Genomic DNA, 27083 nt, shown 5'->3' on the forward strand with positions numbered 1-27083 from the left:
GAGATGAGCTTCCAGAACGAAAACAACAGAGAGGGTGCTGTAATCATACCAACTGGAGCTACATTTTAAAACCCTCTTCTTTCTTGAGAACCTGTTTCTTCCTTATCATCAAGCAACAACTTGTGCACAGGGAAGCTGCTGTTGCCTTTTCCTCGCACTGTTCTTCGTCAAGTGTGCCCTCAAGTATTGAAACTGATCTGCCTGGCAAGAAACAGAGGCACTTGAGCATCACATAGACTTGAAGTTCAAGCTGTCTACTAATATAAAATCCAACTTTAAAGCAGGGATAGGAAGGAAGCATCTGGCCTGGGAGCCAAAGGCATCCCTCCACACCTCTATGTCTGGTCCTCAAGATTCTTCTCCTGGCCACACACCATCCCAAGTGACAAACCTGAACAGCTTTGTTTTGCACCCTACTTGAAAGGTTTTTTTTGCCTAACTGCTATGGTTTTTTGAATTCTGACACTGGTCCTATCTTGTCCAGATGCAAGATTGAGGGGAGTGCGTGTCAGTGTGAAGAATTCATATCTATTGCTCCACCTACTTTGGCCTCTGCACCCACCCACCACTTACAATGGTCCCTGGAAAGCTGCTCAGAAGCAAATAGGGTCCTTGAGTTGAAAGAAGGACCCTTGACTCTTTTATGCAAGGGTCTCATGGAACGGTATGTCTCAAATCTCTACTTTGTATTCAGCAGTGGATTTCTTGATACATTCTTTGGGTTGCAACTAGGCTATCTCATTATTGTATTTTTGTTCTTCCCCCGCCCCACATCCTTAGAACTGGGCTTCCACTTTAGTCAGGAGGGTGGAGAATACTACTGATTGCATTACAGATATCTCAAACTTATCTATTGTCTGCTTGTAGTTTTATCTTTTTACATGGTCTTTTTGTACCGGCAAATGACTATAACAATAAAAAGTGAAATGAATCGGGGGTGGGTTTGGGAAAGAAGAGAGAAACAGCTAATGGTTGAAATAATACCATAGATGTTGTCTCCGCCATAAGGTCATGGCTGACTGCTGCTGCATTCTGCAGAAGTGGGAAATTAATCCTATAGTTTAGATCCTGTAAAGGAAAAATGTGGGGGGAGGAATGTGCAGGGCACTGTAACTTTTTGGTCTCTGTGTAAGTAATTTGTCTTGGTGTTAAGAAGGGGAATAATGGTTACTATTCATCATCATCTGCTGAATTCATACATGCCACAATAGCGTATTGTAAAGGGTGAGGCACTCTTTCAATAAGCTGGTAGCACATGCACTATCTCCATGAAAAATGACTCTGCTTCATCAACACTAATAGAAATTTGCCCGATTCTCCTGCATTCACCTGAACTGTGATATATGTAAAAGGACCATAGAAACATTTGCACAAATATTTGGGAGTGTGCAGGTCAAATCTTCTCCCCACCCTTACCCAGGCTCTGAATAGCCTCTCCTCCTCAGGGAGGGGAGGAGTTGTGAGCAGGAGCCATTTCCTGCTTTGGAAGGGGGCGTTCCTCCCCCTGCCCAACTGCTCTGGCTACTGTGCCACACCCCCAGGTGGCCAGCCAATCGGCTGGAGGCTTGGGGGCAGGGTTTAGCTGCTCAAATGCGGCCCGGCAGCGTTTCTCAGCCATTGTGCTGCTGCTTCTTGTCGCCTCTGAATATTCCATTCAGTGGAGCTAGCAAGGCAGAGACAAAAATTCCAATGACCAATCTCGTCCAACAACCTGCTCTTGCAGTGGCCCTCCAGATATCCATTGGGAGCCTGAAAGCAGTACAGCAGCACAGCAGCACTCTCCCCACTTTTAATTCCCACCAACGGGCAGTCAGAGACCTATTGCCCCCAACAGTGGGTGCAGAATATAGCCATCATGGCTAGTAGTCATTAATACCCTTATCCTCCGTGAAAAAATGGAGTATACAACTTTAGACTGCAAGGTGGGAGCTCACATTTGTATGAAAACTCAGTGTAGACCATGCTGGAGTAGATGGGCCAGTTGTCTGGCTCAGTATAAGGCAGCCAGCTTCCTTTGCCCCCTCCCACAGAGAGCACTCCATCATGTAAGGCCCCACCTGCAGACTGAAGTGGTACAGTCTAGACACAGAATCACCACCTGTCAAGTCCACTATGTGATAATGAACAGGTCAGAAGAATGGTTCAGTTCCAGTTCATAAGACCCTCTTATGATTCTGTAGATAGATAGAAGCCCTCTTTGTGCACTCAGGGCAACCCATGTGGGCCATGAGTGTGTATAAGGGGAGATGCGCCTTGCCCTCCCCCCCATTGTTCCCATGTGCATCAACCATGTATGTTCCACCATCAATCTTCCCATGTTTAGTAGAAAGGTCTGAGGGGCACGGGGCTCTAAGTGCATTCAAGCCTCATTTCAGTCATGAACCCAGAGGATGATGATCATTTAAAATAATAATAAAAATGCCTCCTTAAACCAGGTCAGGCTCTTGGTTCATCCAGACGTGGGTCATCTGGTGAGATGGGGTGGAGTTATAATGATAGCCTCATGGCAGAGACAGAACTACCAAAGGTGGAGAGGTGAGGCCAGGGCTACATAGGTGCACAAGTGGGATACTGCTGATACACCTGCAGTCCTGGCCTTCCCACCAGAGAAATTCTTCTGACAGAGGCTATTGCTGCAGGTCCATCCTACCAGGTGAGTTGCTTCTGTGTCCATTTGGCTTGGCTGGTAGAGATAGACATAATATTTTTCAAGGACAGAAAGAAACATTAATATTGCAGTTGTTGTATAAGGGATTTTGACTAGAGTGTAATTGAAATTAATAAGATTTTGGAAAGCAGAAATAAAGTAAACCATCAAACCATCAATGCTAGCATGTGGGGGGCCACCTAAATTATATAATTTGGCATCTGAATGATTGGTATTAGTAATTGTATTATAATTTGGCATTGTTATAATGAGGCTATTGCTAGATTATTGTAATTGAAAACTAATAAAAATTATTATAAAAAAGGCACACAACAAAAACACATTCTTCAGGGTCTCAGGCAAATGTCTTTTCCATCGCCCCTTGCCTGATCTTTCAGCCAGAGATACCAGGAACTGAACATGGGGCCTTCTTCACGCAAAGCGAATACTCTGCTACTGAGCAATAGGGCTCCCTTAAATGGAACAATGGAGTGGAATTTCATGTACTGGTTCAAATTAAGAAGCAAGGCCAGGTAATGTGTAACTTCAAAAACTGGAGAGAATTTGAAATCTTGGAAGCACCCCAAAGCTATATGTAGTGGGGGAGGGTAGGGAGTGAGACAAAGAGAAGAATTTCCACCCACTTTCCCCCCAAGACCAGACCTGCACAGGCCCATGGGTTCTGTTAAGTAAGGTAACTAATTACATCATTGTTTTATGACCTCTTGAAATGGCAGCAGAAAGATCAGGAGAATGTGTTAATTATAATTAGATGATCAGGCTGAAGAAGGTCATAGTACTGAGAATGGTATATAGTTCAGAAAAAGAAGCCCAAATCGCACACATGAATGTAAATATTTTATCATGGTGCAGGCATTAATCTCCAGATAGCTGTGCTGATGCTTTAGATTTTCTCTTTTTATTGTACTTGTAGAATTTTACTGTCTTAACTGCACATAATCGTTACACAGATTAATGTAGAAATCTTTTGAAACTGTTGATACCTTCCCCATGTATCAAAAAGATAATTTTACTATGAAGGGCATTTTTAAAAAATGCTGTTGCAGTCTCGTTCTGTAACAGGGAAGAATCTTGAGAATGCAGTTTTGTTTCTGATGCACCCTTCCTTTAGCTGCTTTCATCTTAATGCAACACTATTAAGAATTCTGTGTGACTAGTTGTGCCAGAAGGTGGATGAAGATGCACATTCAAATACACCTTGAAATGGAATGTCAGAACACAAAACTGGGATTCAATATGACCTTAATGGAACTGGGCGCAAACTAACAAATTGAATTTCAGTATGGACGAACCAGCTGCACAAATATAGGATGAGGGACACCTGGCTTGCCACAAACTTAACATAAGTCAACAGCAGCAGCCCAAAAGCTAATGCTATTCTAGGCTGCATCAACAGAAGTATAGTGTTCTGATCAAGGGAAGTAAGAGTACCTCTCTATTCTGCCTTGGTCAGACCAGCCTTGGAGTACTGGACATCACAATTTAAGAAGGATGTTGACAAGCTGCAGAGGAAGGAGATAGTTCATGTGGCCAACTTTAAAAAAAAAATGGTTGGCAAAGAGATAACAATTATTGCTTGCTGATAACTGCATGGAGTTCACAGAAATATCTTTTGGGTGAGTGGGGTTCTATTTCTCTTGTATTTTTTATTTTGTCTGTATTTTTAAGATGTGTCATTTGCGTAAGCTGCTCTGAAATAGACAATTTGAAATAAATACGTAACAGTACAATTCTATCCTCCATCGCCTGGGAGCAAACCCCACTGAATTCAGTATGATTTACTTTTGAGAGACACTTGGGATTGTGCCATCAAATGCTTACCTGATTCACAGGTTTTTGATTAGAGCTTCCCAAACCAACTAACAATGCAATCCTATGGGAAACAAGCCCCATTAAGCTCTGTGGGACTTCCTCCCTTGAAAGCGTAACAGGATTGCAGCCTGTGGCCCATTTGAGTTGAGGTGAAAGCAGCACAGAAGAAGCACGTGCAAACGCAACAGGAAATTAGGTCTCCCTGAGACCATTACCAACCAGCTACAACTTCCTCTAAAAGCTGTTGCTTACTTGAAGCCTTTGAAGAAGGATTACAGGGGTTACTACTGAACCAAGGGCTGGCTGAGAAGCTATGAAAGCTAAATGGCTTAATGCGATGTGAAGATGACACTGTGGTATTAGAACAAAATCTCCTGTCTTTTTTTGGGGGGGGGTCAGCACTCCAGGCCGGTGAAACCTTTTCCCTCCCTCTCAGGCTTTTATTCTGCTAACAGTTACAAGAGAGAGATGAACAGGAGGAGGAGGAAGGAGGGAGAGAACAAAAATATCACCTGCCTTTTACAGAAACAGCATCAAGAGGAAACATCTTGCCCAGAAGAACTTTGCACTAAAAGTTCAAAACTCTAACTGAATCTTTCTATCTACCATTCAGTGGATTTGTAACTGGCTGACTGACCGAACCCAAAGGGTGCTCATCAATGGTTCCTCTTCATCCTGAAGAGTGACTAGTGGGGTGCCACAGGGTTCTGTCTTGGGCCCGGTCTTATTCAACATCTTTATCAACGACTTGGATGATGGACTCAAGGGCATCCTGATCAAATTTGCAGATGACACCAAACTGGGAGGGGTGGCTAACACCCCAGAGGACAGGATCACACTTCAAAACGACCTTGACAGATTAGAGAACTGGGCCAAAACAAACAAGATGAATTTTAACAGGGAGAAATGTAAAGTATTGCACTTGGGCAAAAAAAAATGAGAGGCACAAATACAAGATGGGTGACAGCTGGCTTGAGAGCAGTACATGTGAAAAGGATCTAGGAGTCTTGGTTGACCAGAAACTTGACATGAGCCAACAGTGTGACGCAGCAGCTAAAAAAACCAATGCAATTCTGGGCTGCATCAATAGGAGTATAGCATCTAGATCAAGTGAAGTAATAGTGCCACTGTATTGTGCTCTGGTCAGACCTCACCTGGAGTACTGTGTCCAGTTCTGGGCACCACAGCTCAAGAAGGACACTGACAAACTGGAACGTGTCCAGAGGAGGGCAACCAAAATGGTCAAAGGCCTGGAAACGATGCCTTATGAGGAATGGCTAAGGGAGCTGGGCATGTTTAGCCTGGAGAAGAGGAGGTTAAGGGGTGATATGATAGCCATGTTCAAATATATAAAAGGATGTCACATAGAGGAGGGAGAAAGGTTGTTTTCGGCTGCTCCAGAGAAGCAGACACAGAGCAATGGATCCAAACTACAAGAAAGAAGATTCCACCTAAACATTAGGAAGAACTTCCTGACAGTAAGAGCTGTTCGACAGTGGAATTTGCTGCCAAGGAGTGTGGTGGAGTCTCCTTCTTTGGAGGTCTTTAAGCAGAGGCTTGACAACCATATGTCAGGAGTGCTCTGATGGTGTTTCCTGCTTGGCAGGGGGTTGGACTCGATGGCCCTTGTGGTCTCTTCCAACTCTATGATTCTATGATTCTATGATTTCAGACAGCTTCAAAGTACAATAAAAAGGAAACCAGGCTGGGTTCTTTGCCTTGTAGGAGCACAGAACAGGAATCAGCATGAGAGTCATGCTGAAGAACTTAAACAGTAGTAAGTAGAAAATCATCCAGCGTTCTCCCTCTGGGAATCTGTGTTTGAACATTTTACATATCTGGTTGTGTGTCTATACAAACCAGGGAGTGGGTGGCACTGTGATCTAAATCACTGATCCTCTTGGGCTTGCTGATCAGAAGGTCAGCAGTTTGAATCCGTGTGACGGGCTGAGCTTCCGTTGCTTTATCCCAGCTCCTGCCAACCTGGCAGGTCGAAAGCAGGCCAGTGCAAATAGATAAGTATGTACCGCTGCGCCGGAAAGGCTAACTGCATTTCCGTGTGCTCTGGTTTCCGTCATGGTGTTCTGATACCTGTTGTAAACTACCATGGCTTCCTGATTCCTTACAGTAATGCCATACTCATTGCTCAGAGCAAAGGCAAAATAAACCCATCATCTCAAGGCATGTACACAATTCCAGCTGAACCCAGCTTCTCAGTCAAATTATAAGAAAGACAAGGTTTCCAAAGGTGCGCTGGTAGGGAGGGGATAAAGTAGAAACATTTTGTGAACAGGCCCAAATCAAACCAAATTTGGATAGCACGGTCCTGAAATTGTTCCACTGAAGTAAGCAGGGAGTACATAACAGTATTATTTGCTACTGTTGACGAGTGTTTGTTGCAGCAGAGTGCTCAAAACAATATTTTGAGCATACACCATCAGTTGCATATTTTTAGTTATTGCAGGTTGGAACTTTCCTCAATAAGCAATTAGTAGTTGCTTTTGGATGTTACTATTTAAGTCCAAATGTATTGCTCATCTGAGTGTCCCAACATGACAATTTTCTATCGAACGTGGGGGGGGGGGGCAGGCATACCACCAGGGCAAGACTTTGAAGCAGATGTCTGGAGCCCACTGGAAAGAATGAGTGTGGTGTCTTTCAAGTGAAGCTGTGCTGGATTACCATATTGTTACAAAATTTGAGTGCCATCCACACTCTCTGCAAGGTTCCTGGGGGTTCCAGGCACTCACCCAAGGTGTGTGTTCCTTTGGAGAATTGAGACACAGCTGAGACTGCCATAGCTTTGAAAAATATGGTTTATTTAACCTATTTACACCTTCTGTCTGCATGAAGGGAGTCCAGATCTTACAGCATGGTCATTTCAAGAGGGATTTGTCCCCCACAGCGGTGCAGCCGGCCTTCAGCAACCTGCCCAAGATGGATCCCTGTATTTCTCCTCCCCCCCCCCCCCCCGAACACCTTGCTAAAAACTCTCTTTTCCTGTCACTTCACACCCAGTTACCCTGGCAACCTCCCAACTTTCCAGTCTCTGTTCACACCTCAGGGCAAGGGAAACGGGGTTCTCTTGCATTGCCAATGACTCTCAATGCCCCTGTATTGTTTATTAATAGTCCTAGCCTGGCCAGGTCATTTAGCATAGGCTAGCCCAAGAATTCCTTGGTAAATGATCAAAATCCCACCATTTATTAATTTCTAGTGTTTAGGCAGATCCCCCCACCCCCAAAATCTATGACAATATTTTGAAGTAAGTGAAGGAAAACATTGCCATCTAAAGAAGGGGTCCTAAAGAACCAGGAAGTTGTGGGACTAAAATTACATATTGTACTGCTGGGGGAGACCCATGTTGCAACATTAGGTCTGTGCTTTTGAACAGAGACAATGGACTCCACCCTACAAAGCATGTATGGCGTTTCCCTCATGCAAGTGGACTTCCCCTTCCCAAGCAGCCTCAAAATCCGCTCCATGCAGTTCTAAAACCCTGCAGGTGAGAGGAGGGATGGGAAACATTCCACTGTGCAAGCAGAACTCTGCTGTGCTAGCAAAACAGCAGTGTTGGATATGACCCAATGATAATGCAGCCAGGTTTCTGTTTTTAATGAGAAACACTATACAATAGCCAGGTTTCTGCTTTCGAATGGGGAACAAGATGTAATTAAGATAATATGCATGCAATGTGAAACAATGCACAATGATAATTTTGGAATTGTGATCGCCATAACAAAACACTGTTTATGTTTATGGACACACTTTCACACATCTCCAGTGTCTTCTTAACAAGCATTGATTTGGCTACATGCTTAACTTCTACGCAATCTCTGAGACAAATCAGGCCTAGGCGAATCACTGTTTGCCCCTGGTTTGGGATCCTGTTTTGAGGACTAATGATAATATGTTCAAATCAAAGTTTGCGTATTCAGACAAATGTTGGTTTGCCACAAAGACACATGTGAAACAAGGAGGGGGTGAAAGAGAAAGCAGGCACACATCAAATGATTGACATTGTCCCATCTTTAAAAGTCAAACCATGGTTTAGAGTTAAATCTGAATTGAACCACTGACCAGTTCATTCATAATTATCTTGGCTCAACCTTCACCTCAGGAACAAGGTGCAGTCATACCTCATGTTACGTTTCTTCAGGTTGTGCGTTTTCAGGTTTTGTCCCGTGGCAACCTGGAAGTACCAGAAAGGGTTACTTCCGGGTTTTGCCGCTCGCGCATGTGCAGATGCGCAAAATGATGTCACGCGCATGCGCAGAAGCAATGAATCGCGACCCGCATGCGCAGACACAGGTTGCATTCTTTTCAGGTTGCGAATGGGGCTCCGGAACAGATCCCGTTCACAACCAGAGGTACCACTGTATATGCCAGCACAGTCTTTCTCTCCAAACATGTCAACATCACTGATGGATTTTGGGGAGGTTTTTTTGTTCTGTTTCTTAAACCATTTTCCTGTGGCATCTGACCTTGGAAACTATGACTCCATGAGGCCCTCCCAGTGGCCGTGTGTCCTGGTTTGAAGAGAGTCTTCAACCATAGCTTCCTATTCTAGATGTCACAAGACTCTGATGCAACTAAAATAGCTTTGCTGAAGCTGGGCGTGAGAGAAGATGGAAGGGGAAGGTGATAAAATAACGTGCTGGCACAGATAGCTCATTCCTGAGCTGATCAACCCTTGTTTACTGGGCCAGGATGTCTGAAGGACCACCATGCTCATTGTTGGGGCGCACATACTTTCACTCAACAGCTCTATGTGCAGCAAAGTGGTCGGCAATTTGGCTGGTTTTTAGGGATGCCTGAATGCATCTACTACAGTGTTGTGATCTTTATATGGTGTGTTTTCAAGATAGTTAAATGTCGAGGGCTCTTTCTGAAAGCAGATTGTAAACATTAATAAGGAGAGCACCATTGCACATAATAACCAACAAATTAAATTCTGTTTCTTGCAGCCACATTAAAAGCCCACAGTAAATAATTGTCTTTCAAAGAAAAAAAATATTGGAGCTTTGTGTTCTGTTGAAATTGTTCATGCCACTGATCAGGACTCCTAATGCAGCACTAATATTTACCAGACCATAGCAAAATCTGTCTTGTGTCTTGTTTAATGTCAGTTTATTAAAGTGTTATTAATGGGATTTTGGAAACTCAAAATATGTGCCATCCCCATTATATGATTCCAGGAATTTAAAAGTATTTTACAATTTCTCACTGTAATTTCTCTTGGCATCACAGCTACTAGAAAATCAGTGTGACATGCATGTTTTTTCCCTTAGTGTCCATGCACAGATTCAGCAGGTCTATCCATTATTTGGTGTGGTATGAGAGCAACTATTAGGCCTGTCACAAAAAATGCTTAGAATGGAGCAGTATTTATGTGTGTCCATGGCCATGAAAGACCAACTTCTTTGAAGCATCTGCAACAACAAAAAGGCCCGGATGACTTGTAGGTGAGACCTGCTCAAATTCACATTTATACAGTAGTCCTCTAGCCTACACCCAGTTAGAACATGTGCCAATCAAAAACTGATGAAGAATTGCATATGAACTAGACTTTTTTGCTAAATGTTTTGTAGGACAGGTGATTTTGAGGCAAGAGAGGGAGAGGAGCAAAAGAAAGGTGGGTTGGATAGCTGCTTAAAACACAGTCTTCTTAGCAGTGACAACAAAATGACAGAACTCCTTTTCCAGTGGTAATTAGATGCCCAGGTGCTTCTGTCTCTTTCACTTCTGTGATTCTAGGGCTTTATGGTTGCTATTGGTTTAAAAATTGTATTGTTTTCTCAAGCAGACCCTCCATGTCCCTGTTTTCCAGGGATAGTCCCATATTTACAGAAGCCGTCCCAGTTTCTGATTTGATCCCAGAATGTCCTGCTTTTCCTCAGGATGTCCCTATTTTCATTGGAGAAATGTTGGAGGGTATTGAGTTATGTGACCCCTGAGCCAAACTGTATGTCAGGGAACTGCTATTGGAGAGTCAGGTGGTGGAAGGGCTCAAGGAGGCTAGGAGACCTTCGGATGCGGAGGAAGGAACCAGTAGGGGGAGAGGGAGAGTTCCTGCAGAAACTCAATCGGAGGAATGGCTCCAAGATGTTTCCAGTGAGAACAGCGGGGAGGGCTCAGGACCTCCGCTGGGGACGCCCACTCCGCGCAGGAAACTGTCACGCAGAGAATCCAGAAGGAGAGTTTCCGTCAAGGAACTCTTATGTTGGCGTAAATTCCGGAAGCACCGACTGACGGATTCTGCCAGCGATTGAGGTAGCCATGCACCCATGGCTCCGCGGACTGGGAGAGTTTAGGAACTGATGGCAAAGCTTGGAGGGCTTAAACGCTTACGCACGAGCAGCCCCCTTTTCCCATTACAGCAGTCTGTCAGTCCTTGACGCTGCTTGTGCGAAGGAGAGGCCTCATGAGCAACCCAACCGGAGTTGGAGGAGCAGGAGGAGCTGGAGGGGGACCAACTCTGGAGGAGAGAAACAGAGCTTTGGAGCACCAGCTGGCACTGCTAACGGCGTGGCTCGAGGAAAGGAGGGTGCAGGATGCACAGGGGAAACCCACCCCCATCGGAAGGAAGGTACCTGGGTTGGTACAGAAATTTGGGGGTGATCCAAGGAACTACCAAGCCTTTAAGACAGAGATGCAGTATGCACTGAACCTGCAACACGATGACTTTGCCGACGAGGAATCGAGAGTGGCTTTTGTGATTGGACACCTCGAGGGAGGGGCTAGAGATTGGGTGAGGCCCCTGATGGCAAATAATAATAGTGCCTTAAAAGACTTGAGGAAATTCTTTAGTGCGATGGACTTGATGTTTTCCAGCCAGATTGAACAGGACGTAGTACGCAGACAGTTAATGGCGTGCAAACAGGGAAATCAATCAGTCAGAGAGTATTGGACACAGTTTACCATGCTTATACATAAATAGGGGTGGGATCTGTCTTCGGACCCGATACAAATGTTGTTTGAAGAAGGCCTAGCCCCAGCGGTGAAAGATGAACTTTCCCACGCGCCCCGTCCGGAGTCCATGGATCAGCTGACCAAGGCAGCGCTTGCGATTGGAGCGCGCCAGGAGGCGAGAGCTCTGGAGAAGCGGGAAGGGAGAGGAGAGCATTGGAATGATTTCCGCATTCCTGAGATGCCGGCGCAACCTTCCCCGCCAGTGGAACCGATGGAGATTGGAGGGGCGAGTGTGCGTGGAACTTCAAATGTTAACGAAGGGCGGGAAAAGGAGCGGAAGAGCGCCAAGAAATGTTTCCTTTGTCAACAGCCAGGACATTTTGCCAGGGTCTGCCCGCAAAGGAAGGGATGGCAAGGAATGGTGGGGGCTGTTGGGAGTGAGGAGGAGGGGGTTAAGGAGCAAGTAAAAGCCAACGCCTGGCTGCCAGCGACAGGGCACAGCAGTCAGGCCAAGGATCAGTGAACGTGACCAATCCTGAACCCCCAAGAGCTGCTCTCGTCGTAGAGGTGCTACTAGAGCTACCCAACGGACATCCACTCACGATAAAAGCCCTCTTAGATTCAGGCAGCTCCTGCAATTTCATGAGTAAGGAGTTTGCGTCAGAGCACCAGATACAGACGCTGCCCTTAAGTCCTTCCTTGCAGGTGACAACGATTGACGGGAGGGAACTGCTGGGAGGGGAAGTAAACCAACAGACGGTCCCCATGACAATGAGAGTGGCAAGGCACACGGAAGTCATTGCATTTCATGTAGCCACACTAGCGGGACCTCCCATCATCTTGGGAATGAGCTGGCTGGCGCTACATGACCCGCTAGTGGGATGGCACCAGTGGACAGTCTCTTTTGGGTCAGCTCATTGCCTAGAGCACTGCAAGGGAAAAGAAATGCAGGGGCTGGCTAGGGCCAGTCTGGCAGGGATGGCGGTGGGGGAAAAGGGAGAAATACCCCGACAATACGCTGACCTGAGTGACGTCTTCATTGAGAAGGAGGCAGATAAACTGCCCCCGCATAGACCCTTTGACTGTCAAATTAACCTACTCCCGGGAGCCCAGCTACCAGTGGGCAAGCTGTACGCCATGTCAGACAGGGAGATGCAGGAGTTAAGGGAGTTCATAGACAAGAACCTGAAACGAGGTTTCATCAGGGAGTCAAGAGCGGTGGGGGGCAGCCCAGTGTTTTTTGTGGACAAAAAAGACACTAATAAACCCAGGCTGGTCGTGGACTTCCGGGCCGTCAACGCGGTGTCAGAACCTGTGGCCTTTCCCATGCCCAGGATTGATGACATTTTGACCAGGGTGAGGAAGGGAAAGATTTTTACCAAGCTGGACCTGAGGGGGGCGTATAACCTGATACGGATGAGGAAGGGGGATGAATGGAAAACTACCATGTTCACCCTCTTGGGGGCCTTTGAGTATCTCGTTATGCCCTTCGGATTACAGGGGGGCTCAGCCTGCTTTCAATCCTTCATGAATCACGTGCTGGGACCTTTGCTCTATAAGAACTGTGTGGCCTTCTTAGACGATGTGTTAGTCTACTCAGAGGACGAAGAGCAGCATGTCCGAGAGGTCCGAGAGGTCCTAAGCCGGCTGCAAGCAAACCAGCTGTGGGTCAAACTGGAGAAGTGCCAGTTCCATACCAGAGAGGTGGAATTCCTGGGGTACCGTTTGTCAGACAAGGGATTGGCCATGGATCCTGGCAAGGTCCAGGCGGTACTGGAATGGAAGACACCCAGAACCAGGAAGGACGTGCAGAGATTCCTGGGGTTTGGAAACTTCTATCGGAAGTTCATCAAAAACTTTGCCCACTTAACGGCTCCCATCACCGATTGTCTCAGTAGTAAGAAGAAATTTGCATGGACGGAAGAGGCGCAGCAAGCATTTGAAAGGCTAAAGAAAGCATTCGCTTCGGAAGAACAGCTCTTGCACGTGGATCTACAGAAACCGATGAGGGTGGAAACAGATGCATCAGATCGAGTGGTAGGGGCGGTTCTGCTCCAACCGGGGAAGGATGCGTCAGACTGGAGACCGTGTGCCTTCTTCTCGCGGAAGTTGAATAAATCCGAAAGGAACTACACAGTGTACGACAGGGAACTGCTCGCCATTTATGAAGCGTTTCGACAATGGCGGCACCTGCTAATAGGAGCGCAGCACAAAGTCCAGGTGTGCACGGACCACAAGAACCTGGAATATTGGCGAACAGCCCGAGTACTGAACCAGAGACAAGTGCGTACTGAACCAGAGACAAGTGCGATGGGCACAGGAATTTTCCAAGTTCCATTTTGAGATTCGCTACGTACCGGGACCAGAGAACGTGAGGGCGGACGCTCTCTCTCAAAAACCAGAGTATATGGAGGGGGAGGGAGCGCCTGAAGAGAGACATGTCATCCCCGAGGACCACTGGGTGTGTGGGGCAGCATTGGTGGGGCAACGAGAACTGGTAGAAGGGACAGAGAACGATGAATACGCCCAAGATAAGCTCAGAGGGCTCAGGAGAGCCGGGGAGATCACCGGGGGGGGGGGGTTGAAGAAAGGAACGGGGCGTTGTACTACAAGGGGGCCTTGTACATACCAGAAGGGGAATTGAGGGGTAGGGTACTCAAACAAATGCACCACAGCCCCACCGCGGGGCACTTTGGGCAACACAAAACAATGTGGTTAGTTACCAGGCAATTCTGGTGGCCCAAGGTGAGGGAAGATGTACGAGAGTATGTAAGGGGGTGCGACCACTGCCAGCAAGCGAAGGGGGAGAGGGCGGCACAGGCGGGGTTGCTGGAACCATTACCCACACCCGAACGGCCATGGGAGGCAGTTTCCATAGATTTCATGACGGATTTACCAAGATCCAAGGGGAAAACTGCGGTAAAGGTAGTGGTAGACCTGTTAACCAAGATGTGCCACTTTATAGCTTGCTCACATGCGGTAACGGCGGAAGAAACCGCCAAGTTGTTTGTAAAACACGTTTTTAGGTTGCATGGCGCCCCCTTGAGGGTGGTCTCAGACCGAGGGAAACAATTTACGTCCAGGTTCTGGAGGAAGCTCATGAGCTTACTGCACGTGGAAGTCAATCTCTCAACCGCCAGACACCCAGAAACTAATGGGCAGGCGGAAAGGGCAAACAGTATTCTGCAACAATATCTGAGGTGTTATGTAAATGACAGAGAGAATGATTGGGTAGAGAAATTAGCCCTAGCCGAATTCGCATACAATAATGCGGAAAATGTGTCCACGGGCATGAGTCCATTTATGGCTAACTATGGGTGTCACCCCAGGGCATTTCCAGGGGAAGGAGGGGAAAGATGGAGCGTGCCGGCAGCGGAACATTTTGTGGAAGAAATGGAAGCAATACATCAACAGCTCAAAATGAATTTGGATAGGGCCAAGGCAGAATACAAGAAGCAGGCAGATAGGAGCAGAAGGGAAGGAGAGACCATAAGGGTGGGGGACCAAGTGTGGTTGTCAACACAAGGGTTACCATTTAAGGGGGGTTGCAAAAAATTGCGGCCAAAACGACTGGGACCCTTCGAGGTTATACAGCAGGTCAAGACGGTGGCCTTTAAACTCAGGCTGCCAGACAACATGAAACTGCATCCAGTATTCCATAGGTCATTACTATCACCATACCGGGAGGGGCGGGAATTTTGGAGACGTGAAGGTGAGGTTCCCGCGGCACCGCAAGTAGAAGAGAGGGAGCGAAGCAGTCATGTAGCAGAAATATTCGACTCTCGGTGGAAGGGGAAACAGGTGGAGTACTTAATGGCATGGGAAGGGAAACCGGAGTCCGAAAATACCTGGTTACCGGCAGAAATGGTCAAGGATGAGGTCTTAGTAGGAACGTTTCATCGCCGGTTCCCAAGGAAGCCCCAGCCCTTGGCTAGGTTCTGGGAGGAACACTTCGGCACCACTGATGAGGAAGAGGAGTTCGAGGGGTTCCCAGAATCAGGACAGGAAGAGGAAGAAGAATCAGATGGGGAAGAGTATGGGGAAAGAAAGGACAGTAGTAGGTGGAGAGCGGTTTTCGAGTCATCCGAAGATGAGGAGGATTCTTTCAGGGGGTTCCCAGCCTCGCCACCCAGAGAAGAGGGGGAAATGGGGGGTGAGGGGAGTCCTGGAGGGGAGGTGGATGTCAGGGAACTGCCATCGGAGAGTCAGGTGGTGGAAGGGCTCAAGGAGGCTAGGAGACCTTCGGATGCGGAGGAAGGAACCAGTAGGGGGATAGAGAGAGTTCCTGCAGAAACTCAATCGGAGGAATGGCTCCAAGATGTTTCCAGTGAGAACAGCGGGGAGGGCTCAGGACCTCCGCTGGGGACGCCCACTCCACGCAGGAAACTGTCACGCAGAGAATCCAGAAGGAGAGTTTCCGTCAAGGAACTCTTATGTTGGCGTAAATTCCGGAAGCGCCGACTGACGGATTCTGCCAGCGATTGAGGTAGCCATGCACCCATGGCTCCACGGACTGGGAGAGTTTAGGAACTGATGGCAAAGCTTGGAGGGCTTAAATGCTTATGCACGAGCAGCCCCCTTTTCCCATTACACTGTACAACTTTTAAAAGACATTTGAAGTACGTATAGGGACTTTTAAAATGTTTAATGTTTTATTATGCTTTTATATGTCGGAAGCCACCCAGAGTGGCTGGAACAACCCAGTCAGATGGGAGGGGTTTATTATTATTATTATTATTATTATTATTATTATTGAATAGGATATCCCTATTTTCATCAGAGAAATGTTGAAGGGTATGCCTCAGTAGCTGGGAATATTTAACTCAAATGTGTAACTACAAATAATTGGAATGAATGAATTCATTAAACCAGAGAGGGGAGGGCTTTTCAGCCTGAGGGTCAAACTCAGTCTCAGGGAACCTTCTGATAGTCGCACGGCAATGGTATCAGAAGCAAAAGTAGGTGGAGCGATGGATCTCTCTCTTAGCATTGTACAACTTTGTTCCATTCCAGCTGTGCAGAAGTCAGAGATTCCTACATCCACTCACCATCCTCTATTGAGGCAGCCAAGATAAGGGGCTCATTCCAGCCAGGCAAAAGCAGTCAAGGAAGGTGCAGAGCAAGGCTGTTTTGGGCTGTGGCCTGGGGAAATAGCTGGCTAGAGGGACCTAGAAGTCTGCATTTGAAGGCCACCGGATCTAATACTCACAACTCATGCATTAGAATCATCAAGGCTGAGATACAAAATCAAGAGAGACTCCAAATCAAGAAGGCCAAGAGTTGCCATTCATAATGTCAATATTTCAGAGACTGGATTGCAGTTCCTTATTTCTCTCTCTAAGATTCCAGTTCTTATCTGTCTCTTTTGTTGGCAATAGATTCTGAACCTGCATTACTGTGACTAATGAACATAGATTGAGTTATCCGCTCGCTACTCACCTATCTGTGAAGAGGCACATCTACCAAGAGTAACAATTGAAAAACATTTACCATTGTGATTTGATATTCTTTCAGGACAGAACGTGCTTTTCTTTCCCTGCCACATTTAAATAACAGTTTCCCATTGCTTAAAAGTATGTTTCCTTCAGCTTGTTGAATTCAGTTTAATGTTCTCTCTCGTTCCCAGTGACAGTACTGAAGATTTTCTTTCTTTTCAGAAGAAAAGGTTTGGCAGCATTTCTTTTCTTGAAAAAATGGTCTTTAAAACCATCTGCATTGAGATCAGTTCTACATACGAAAAATTTAATCTGCCAGCACATTATCTGTTTCCTTTAAACAATGCCAATGATACCCCCCCATCCCCCGCTTTGGGAGCTATTTCATTCATTGTCATTGTCTTTGTAAAAGTGACTTCCGTTCTTAAGGGCTCACTTTCAATTAAGTCTTCAAACTTTTGTGAAGGCAAACACACTTTTTGTTTAAAAGTTTCAATATAATGGAGGCAGACTTTCTTTGTTATCCAACATATACTTGCTTCCAATTCATGATCTTTCAGTGATGAATTATTTTAGGGAAAATGCTGGAAAAAGCAGACTTTCTCAATTAACTTGACAACTCACTTTTTCAGGCTTGAAAACCGCTTTGGGGTTATTTGACATTTCCCTGCCATGGAAGAGCATTCCGACCTGCCTTGCTAGATAAGGCTAAGAAGTCCTTCCAATTTAGCAGAATTTGGTCCATTACAAGTCAGATGCCTCTAGGGGAAACTCTAAAGGTAAAGGGACCCCTGGCCGTTAGGTCCAGTCGTGGGCTGACTCTGGGGTTGCGGCACTCATCTCGCTTTACTGGCCAAGGGAGCCGGTGTTTGTCTGCAGACAGCTTCCAGGTCATGTGGCCAGCATGACTAAGCAGCTTCTGGCGAACCAGAGCAGTGCACGGAAATACCATTTACCTTCCCGCTGGAGTGGTACCTATTTATCTACTTGCACTTGACGTGCGTTCGAACTGCTAGGTTGGCAGGAGCTGGGACCAAACAATGGGAGCTCACCCCGTTGTGGGGATTCGAACCACCGACCTTCTGATCGGCAAGCCCTAGGCTCTGTGGTTTAGACCACAGCGCCACCTGCGTCCCCAAGGTAGAATCTACACACCTATAAAAAATGCTGTGAAAATGCCTTTTTAAAAAAATGTTTTGAAAGATATATTAATTTGCCATTGCTCACTGTCACCGGCTAGTGTCACATTTGTATATTACACTTTACAATGCACTTAAAACATTTTATTTGCAGCTGTATAACTGAGTCCTAGAGGACTCCACAAGAGGGAAAGAAAGTGGCTGGCACTCCTGATTGTTTTCTATACCTGGAGGTTTCAGTTAGCTAGCATTACTCTTAGTAGTTGACAGTCTTCTTCTTCTTCTTCTTCTTCATCATCATCATCATCAGTAGCAGAGGCCCAGCAAAATAATTCAGTAGGCAATTATTATTTCCAGTCCAGAGCTAACAGTGTTTGCACATCTGTAGCATGACCCAGAATTTCATCCAGGTCACCCCTGTGTCAGTGCTTGTGCTGTACAGGGCCGTCTTAAGTATATCTGGTGCCATGGTGGAAAGATCCCTCTGGCACACCCCTCCCCCAATTTCCCAGAGTTGCCGACCTGTTTATGGCTCTGCCGGCAGCTTTGTGAGGCTGGAGGAGGCAGGCAGCAGCTGGAGGGCAGCTCCTCTGGCAGGGAAGAGGCGGAGGCTCTGGGCACGGTGCTGTTTCAGTGAGGCAGGCAAGGGTAACGATGCCAGGAGGCACTGCGTCCAGCCTCCACTTCTTCCCTGGCGCCCTTCAGAACTTGGTGCCCCAGTGCCCTGTGCCACTTGCTTCTATGGGCAAGACGTCCCTCGTGCTGCATCTTTTTGAGGTTTGCCTTTTGTTCTGTCTTCTTTCCAGATAGCCAGTGGTAACTAGAAATTGACCTGAATGCCAATGTCTCTCACATGCTATAGCACCTGAAATTCAAATGCAGCTTCATTATATTAGCCTGCAAGTGCTGGCTCCGTTTTATACCCCTCATTCAAGCTACAAAGACTGTTGAAATTTGGAATGCACATAAATGCCAGTTATTAACATGAGGGAGCAATGAGGAACCTCCTTAGCAACTTCCATGACAGTGGTCTTCCCTCTAGACCGGTTGTTATTAATAGTGTGATCCATCACACCGTTTTCTGAAAGAGTTTCTAATTCCAAGCTCTCCCCACAAACCCTCTCACGTTTAGCTGTTTAAAACTGAATGTTCAACAAGAAGGCACCTTTCCCTTTCTGGTTAAGATCGCAAGGTGGCAGGCAGAGCCAGCACAACCATTAGGCAAGGTGAGGCCACGACCTCAGACAGCAGAAGCCCCTGAGGCAGCGCCCTGTCTGCTCTGCCAATCGCCACTGGTTTCAAATAAGATCATTCTGATTTCTAAAATCACCCGAGATCTTGCAGAGTGCTTAAGTTCACATGCAATTTGGCATGAGATCTTGCAGAGTGCATAAGTTCACATGCGAAATTGGCACAGAGACGGCGGCAGGGCAGGGCATCGCTTCCCCTTTTCGCCTCAAGCAGCAAAATGCGGTGCACCGTTCCTGGCAGCAGGTATTGCATTTTAATATGTATAATCAGTGCTATTTTTTATTTTTTTGAAAAAGGTGCTCCCCTGTCCTCTTATAATGACAATGGTGCCCAGCTGAGAGGAACTGAGTTCCTGTGAACAGCGGCGGAGCATATGCCTGCGCTGCCCAGGGCGGGCACGCTCCTGAGGGGCATGGGGCACAGAGGGTGCCCTCCCACGTGTCACAGTTCAGGGGAGGAGAGTGGCAGGGAAGCTGCTGCTCACTCTCCTCCTGCTCTCCGCATCCAGGTCAGGCAAGACCCGACAACGAAGGGTGCGCCTTGCCACGGCTGAGGAGGGCTGCTCTCTGCCGCTGGGTCAGAAGAACTGCTGCTGCTGGGGGCGAGGTGTGCCACCCACTCACCTGCCATTTTGTCACCCCCCTCAGTCATGGCACCTGGGGCGGATGGCACCCACCGTACCCCCCTTCCTGTGAGTTCTGGCTGGGGTGGGGGGAAGCCCTGTTAATGAAAGACTTTGAAAATTCATTTCGCTCTTCCATAGCCTTTAATAGGAAAAAGTCCAGCTCTTATGCGTAAGAGCCAGTGTAGCGTAGTGGTTAGAGGGTCAGCTCAGGACTGGGGGAATCCAGATTCAAATCAATCATGAAGCATGTTAGGGGAGTTTGGGCCAATCACTGTCTCTCAGCCTGATCTACTTCTTAGGGTTGTTATGATGACGCTGTGGTCTAAACCACAGATCAGAAGGTTGGCAGTTGAAATCCCTGCAATGGGATGAGCTCCCGTTGCTCGGTCCGTGCTCTTGCCAACCTAGCAGTTCGACAGCACATCAAAGTGCAAATAGATAAATAGGTACCGCTTCAGTGGGAAGGTAAACGGCGTTTCTGTGCACTGCTCTGGTTCGCTAGAAGCGGCTTAGTCATGAAGGCCACATGATCCAGAAGCTGTCTGCAGACAAACGCCGGCTCCCTTGGCCAGTAAAGCGAGGAGGAGGAGTTTGGATTTGATATCCCGCCTTTCACTCCCCTTCAGGAGTCTCAAAGCGGCTAACCATTCCTTTCCCTTCCTCCCCCACAACAAACACTCTGTGAGGTGAGTGGGGCTGAGAGACTTCAAAGAAGTGTGACTGGCCCAAGGTCACCCAGCAGCTGCATGTGGAGGAGCGGAGACTCGAACCCGGTTCCCCAGATTACAAGACTACCGCTCTTAACCACTACACCACACTGGCTCTACACCACACTGGCGAGATGAGTGCCGCTGTACGCCAGCTCCCTTGGGCAGTAAAGCAAGATGAGCACTATAACCCCAGATTCATCTGCGACTGGACCTAATGGTCAGGGGTCCCTTTACCTTTATGATGGAGCAGAAAGTACTATGCATATCACCTTGGGCTGTTACTATATGTACAACAGGTGCAAGCAACAATATGTATAAACGAGACATACATTCCAAAAGTGTACACAAGCATAAGTAGACCTGGACAGAAAAATCTGCTTCAGAGTGCTGCTGCATGCTTTGCTGTGCAATTATTAGCAGGAAATAGCAAGGTGGACATGTGTTTTCGATCTGGTGTGGAGTAATGTGTATTGTAGACCTGCAAGCTGAGGAAAGGAGAAAATGCCCCACAACATAATAATAAAAGGTTAAAGTGAACTAAATAGAATGTCAATGGCAAACGCCGTTAACCACCAAGAAAATCAATATTGTAATTTAACTCTTTTAAATTGATTTTATATGCAATCCCTTTGAGCAGGTGTTTATCTGGGCTGAAGGCATTGATTTCTGAGAAGAAAGTCGTCGTTGGCAGCAAGTCGGGTGATTTGCTTCCTGATCTTCCCACTGAAAGTTGCAGATTATTAAGGATGAAATTTTACACATTTGAGCCTGTGTGTGAAAGTAGAAGTGACACTTTCATTGCGACATGAACAATTTAAAAGTCTATAAATGAGCAGAACCTTGCTTTCATAAGGGTTTTCTTTTTACTGTCCACGATGATCTGCAAAGAGTGGAGCTTCTGGGAGGGTTTGACATAAACGCTATTGAATACAGAATTAAACCCTGAACTAAATAAAGTCCACATGGGCATTTTTCATTACTTAATTCTCTCTTGCCAATACACAGCTCACAGCTGATTGGAAGGAACAACCTGAATCTCCATTAGGGTAGCTGCAATTTTCTGTGGTTACTTTAGAGAATGTCTAAAGAATCGCTATGTAGCCAACTTAGCCATGACACGAAAGGGGCAGACGCCATGATATATGGTAGTATATTAGACAGCTTTGTGGGCAACACCGAAGATATTTAAATGAGATGGGAAACTGACATAGGGATTTCAATAAGTGAAAAAGTATGGACATCTATATGGCGCAATCCATCTTCAAAGACCATTTCAGCTTGTCTCCAGGAAATTTCCCTTATAATAATCAAAGGCATCTCCGAAAAAGATATCTTTGACATGATTTGATCTCCTTTTTTTCTTTTTTATTGAAAAAGAGCAGGATATAGATATACTTTATAAGTTGTACATATTATATTCAACATATTAATCATATAAAAGAAAATACAATAAAACACCCCCACCCCCAACCCTTGACTTCCCTCAACTTCCCATTCTGGTTCTTTAACAATTTGCTATTTCTGCTTAATTTTATTTTATTTTTTGTCTTTTAGCTGTGTGCTCTTATATTCTTATCATTTTTATACCAAATTTCCTTCCAATTCCATCTTACGTTTAATTAATTTCCATATTGTTGTCTCTTACCCTTTACTCTTGTTTTCTTAGTTGTGTTTACTCAAACCCTGTCAGTGAGTCCATTTCTTTGCAATATTTCTGTAAATATGATATAAACGATTCCCAGTCTTTTTAAAAGTCTCTGTTGTCTTTGTCTCTGAGTCTTCCTGTGAGTTCCGCCAATTCTGCATATTCCATGAGTTTAACTTGCCATTCTTCTTTGGCTGGTATCTTGTCGTCTTTCCATTTTTGAGCTAGTGAAATCCTAGCCGCTGTTGTAACATACATGAACAATTTCTTCTGCTCTTTTGGTAGTTCCTGCCAGGACTGTCTTACGTATATGCAGCACCAGGGTGCAGAGATCCACCTGGTGCCCCCCCCCCCAGGTTTCCCAGTCCCAGGCATGCAGGAGGGTGGAACCAGCCAGCTGCCTCAGCGTCTTGCTGGCTCAGTCATCCCCAAACTTGCGGCGCAGATCCAGCCATAGCAGAAGAGCCCACCGCAGCACTCCAACCAACGGACAGGCTCTTCCCCGGACTCGACTCTCGGCCTGGCGCCCCTGAGAACCCGGTGCCCGGGTGGCCCGCACCCCTAACGCCTATGGGTAACACAGTCCCGTTTGCTGCCCTATGATACCTAACAAGAAAGCTTTGGGTTGTTTAACAAAAGTTATTTTAAACATCTTCTCCAGTTCACTATCTAAAGAGCAGGATATTTTAATGCCATCATCATCACAGAGTTGTCTGTGGAGGGGATATATTAATTGAAAATGTCTAGTAAACCAGATCAGTAGCCGAGTTCCTACTGAGGGTATTTGGCAAGCCAACATGACAGTGATGAGGGATTGAGGATTGGAGTGATCATTCTGTGATATTATGGCAGTGCTCAAAGCTGTATTGTAACTTTTGAATAAATGTGTTTTAATAATAATAATAATAATAATAATAATAATAATGACTACCACCAACATAGGTACCTCTAACACCATGGTTAGCAACCCCACAGACAAGATTTTGTGGGGGAGGTAAAATATGTGATAATAATAATAATAATAATAATAATAATAATAATAATAATAATTTTATTTATAACCCGCCCAGATGCCCTGCCCTCCACAATCCAAATTAGGCAATAATGTGAACCACTTCATTGTTTTCTTAAAATGAAAAGTGGTATAAAACTACTTATAATAAAAATAAATAAATAAGAAACCACCTCAGATTTGATCTCATTTCAGCCTCTTTGATGAAAATGTGAGAGAATTGATCAAGTTGTTCAGGCTTAAGCTAATAGTCATTTCTCTGGGAGCAAGGCCCATTTTGCTCAATGGGACTTACATTTAGGACTGCTCTCCTTTAAAAAAAACAAACCAGAAATGCATTAAAAGAACAAAAACAAACCCCAAACCCTACTTAATGTTACTAAGATTCCACTTCTAATTTAACTTAAATATAATACTTGCTTCAAGGGAGGTGACAAAATACCAGACCTCTAAATTGTAATAAGTTGAAAACTGCTACATGGAGAATGATCACCTTATACTGAGCAAATATTTACTACTGTGTAAATTGCGTGGAAACTAGAGTAATAACAGACCAACATTAAAGGTTTGTGAAACGATCACTTTTTAAAGACTGGTTTCACTTTCCTTAAGCCTATAACACAATAAATATGAAATCTTTGAAACAAAGACATCATAATGAAAGAAGCCAGTGCTATCTTTTTTCTTAATCTGAAACTACAGGTTTAATTCTCAGGGACTGTAGACAGCCTTCAGGGAGCACTGTTCTTAAAACAATTAAAAGATACAATATTTTTAATAAAATGCTCGATAATACTCTCAGTAGTATTTTGGATACATTCTGTAAGAGAGTGGTGATGGCAGAGTCTAATTGGTTTTTAATTGCTATAATGCATTTAGCTAATTACTGTCACATCTTTTTATTTAAGAATGGGAATCTTCCCAGATTGTTATAACTATGTCTCCAGCTCTGCTAAATTCAAATCCTGTGGGTCTATACCCCCCTTTCTCACTGTCTCTAAATATAGAGTAGGATGTAAGCAAGATTGTCAAGTTGTCGTTAAAGCGTATTTATTGTACAAGAACTGGCTAAGCTGTTCCTCCACCCCACATGTTCTGCGAGCAGCTCTCAATACAAGAACTTCCTCAGTCTGATTTACAACATTTGCTGTGGCAACTTATTGAAATTATTCTGGAATGATAAAGCAAAGGCAGTTAGCCGTTCGTTCATTTTATTTGTATACACAAAAATCATGCTCAAAGTGCGCTACATCCCCTTCGCACACTCTGTTTACGATTGGGCTGTGGCTCAGAATTTCAGAACCCGCCATTGAGGCTGGGTGTTGAATACAGTGGAGATCCAGCACAATCCAAAAAACTGACAGATACTCGTGAATCTTGCATTATTTCACCACTTGGAATGCTCATAAGGCCATTCTGTATTACAGATGCACAGCAAAAGCCATGCATGTTTCCTCAGAAGTAAGCAAGTTTCAGGAATTTATATTCAGCTGATTCCCTGGTGGCCCGCTGGAATGCGGAGTTAACCAGGGCTATTGACTGTTTGGCTCCGAAGCGCCCTCTCCGATTGCATGGAGCCCGGAGAGCCCCGTGGTTTTCCACGGATCTGAGGACAATGAAACAATCGTTGAGACGGCTAGAGCGCCGGTGGCGGATAACTCATTCCGAATCTGATCGGACACAGGTTAGAGCTCAACGTTGAGCCTACCAAGTGGCGATAGCGACGGCGAAGAAGAATTTCTTCACCGCCTCTATTGCATCTGCAGAAAACAGCAGCAGGAGACTTTTTCAGGTGGTTCACAATTTAGCGGAACCACCTGTAACATCGGGGCCCAGTACGGGCCACATGTTCTCCTGCAATGATTTTGCAAAGTTTTTTGCAGATAAAATCGCTCAGATTCGGGAAGAAGTAGACTCCACCGTGGGAGCAGGGCCAGGGCGGGAGAGTGCTAGAGTTCTGTCTAGTCAAGTTGAGTGGGATCAATTCCAATCTGTTACCTCCGAGGATGTGGACAGGCTGCTTGGACGAGTGAAACCAACCACCTGTCTCCTGGATCCTTGCCCATCCTGGCTTATAAAAGCTAGCCGAGAAGGACTGGGCGATGGGCTTCGTGGGGTGGTGAATGCTTCCCTCCATGAGGGAGCCTTCCCAGACCCGCTGAAAGAGGCGGTTATTAAACCGCTTCTTAAAAAACCATCTTTAGATGCGGCCACAATGGCCAACTATCGCCCAGTCTCAAATCTTCCATTCTTGGGCAAGGTGATAGAGTGAGCGGTTGCCGAACAACTCCAGGCACGCCTGGAAGAAGCGGACCATTTGGATCCCTTCCAGTCGGGATTCAGGCCTCATCATGGGACTGAAACTGCCTTGGTCGCACTGGTTGATGATATCCGGCGGGCTAGGGACAAAGGTGAGAGCTGTTTCCTAGTTCTGCTGGATCTCTCAGCGGCGTTTGATACCATCGACCATAACATCCTTCTGGACCGTCTTGAGGGGCTGGGAGCTGGGGGCACTGTCCTACAGTGGTTCCGCTCCTTCCTCCTGGGCCGTGTTCAGAAAGTGGTGGGGGGGATGAGTGTTCAGACCCCTGGGCTCTCACTTGTGGGGTGCCTCAGGGTTCTGTCCTCTCCCCCATGCTTTTCAACATCTACATGCATCCGCTGGGAGAGATCATCAGGAGGTTTGGGCTGGGTGTTCATCAGTATGCAGATGATACCCAGCTCTACCTCTCTTTTAAATCAGAACCAGTGAGGGCAGTGAAGGTCCTGTGTGAGTGTCTGGAGGCGGTTGGAGGATGGATGGCGGCTAACAGATTGAGGTTGAATCCTGACAAGACAGAAGTACTGTTTCTGGGGGACAGGAGGCGGGCAGGTGTGGAGGATTCCCTGGTCCTGAATGGGGTAACTGTGCCCCTGAAGGACCAGGTGCGCAGCCTGGGAGTCATTTTGGACTCACAGCTGTCCATGGAGGCACAGGTCAAATCTGTGTCCAGGGCAGCTGTTTACCAGCTCCATCTGGTACATAAGCTGAGACCCTATCTGCCTGCGGACTGTCTCGCCAGAGTGGTGCATGCTCTAGTTATCTCCCGCTTGGACTACTGCAATGCACTCTACGTGGGGCTACCTTTGAAGGTGACTCAGAAACTACAACTAATCCAGAATGCGGCAGCTAGACTGGTGACTGGGAGCGGCCGCCGAGACCATATAACACCGGTCTTGAAAGACCTACATTGGCTCCCAGTATGTTTCCGAGCACAATTCAAAGTGTTGGTGCTGACCTTTAAAGCCCTAAACGGCCTCGGTCCAGTATACCTGAAGGAGCGTCTCCACCCCCATCATTCTGCCCGGACGCTGAGGTCCAGCGCCGAGGGCCTTCTGGCGGTTCCCTCATTGCGAGAAGCAAAGCTACAGGGAACCAGGCAGATTGCCTTCTCGGTAGTTGCGCCCACCCTGTGGAACGCCCTTCCAGCAGATGTCAAAGCAATAAACAACTACCTGACATTCAGAAGACATCTTAAGGCAGCCCTGTTCAGGGAAGTTTTTAACGTGTGATTTTACTGTATTTTTGGTTTTTATGGAAGCCGCCCAGAGTGGCTGGGGAGGCCCAGCCAGATGGGCGGGGTATAAAACACACATTTCAACAGACTGTCTCGCCAGAGTGGTGCACGCTCTAGTTATCTCTGGCTTGGACTTCGGCAACGTACTCTACGTGGGGCTACCTTTGAAGGTGACCCGGAAACTACAACTAATCCAGAATGCGGTAGCTAGACTGCTGACTGGGAGTGGCTGCTGAGGCCATATAACACTGGTCCTGAAATACCTACACGTTTCTGAGCACAATTCAAAGTGTTGGTGCTGACCTTTAAAGCCCTAA

This window comes from Podarcis gaigeae, assembly GCF_964106915.1.
Source record: "Podarcis gaigeae genome assembly, chromosome: 17".
Lineage (NCBI taxonomy): Eukaryota > Metazoa > Chordata > Lepidosauria > Squamata > Lacertidae > Podarcis > Podarcis gaigeae.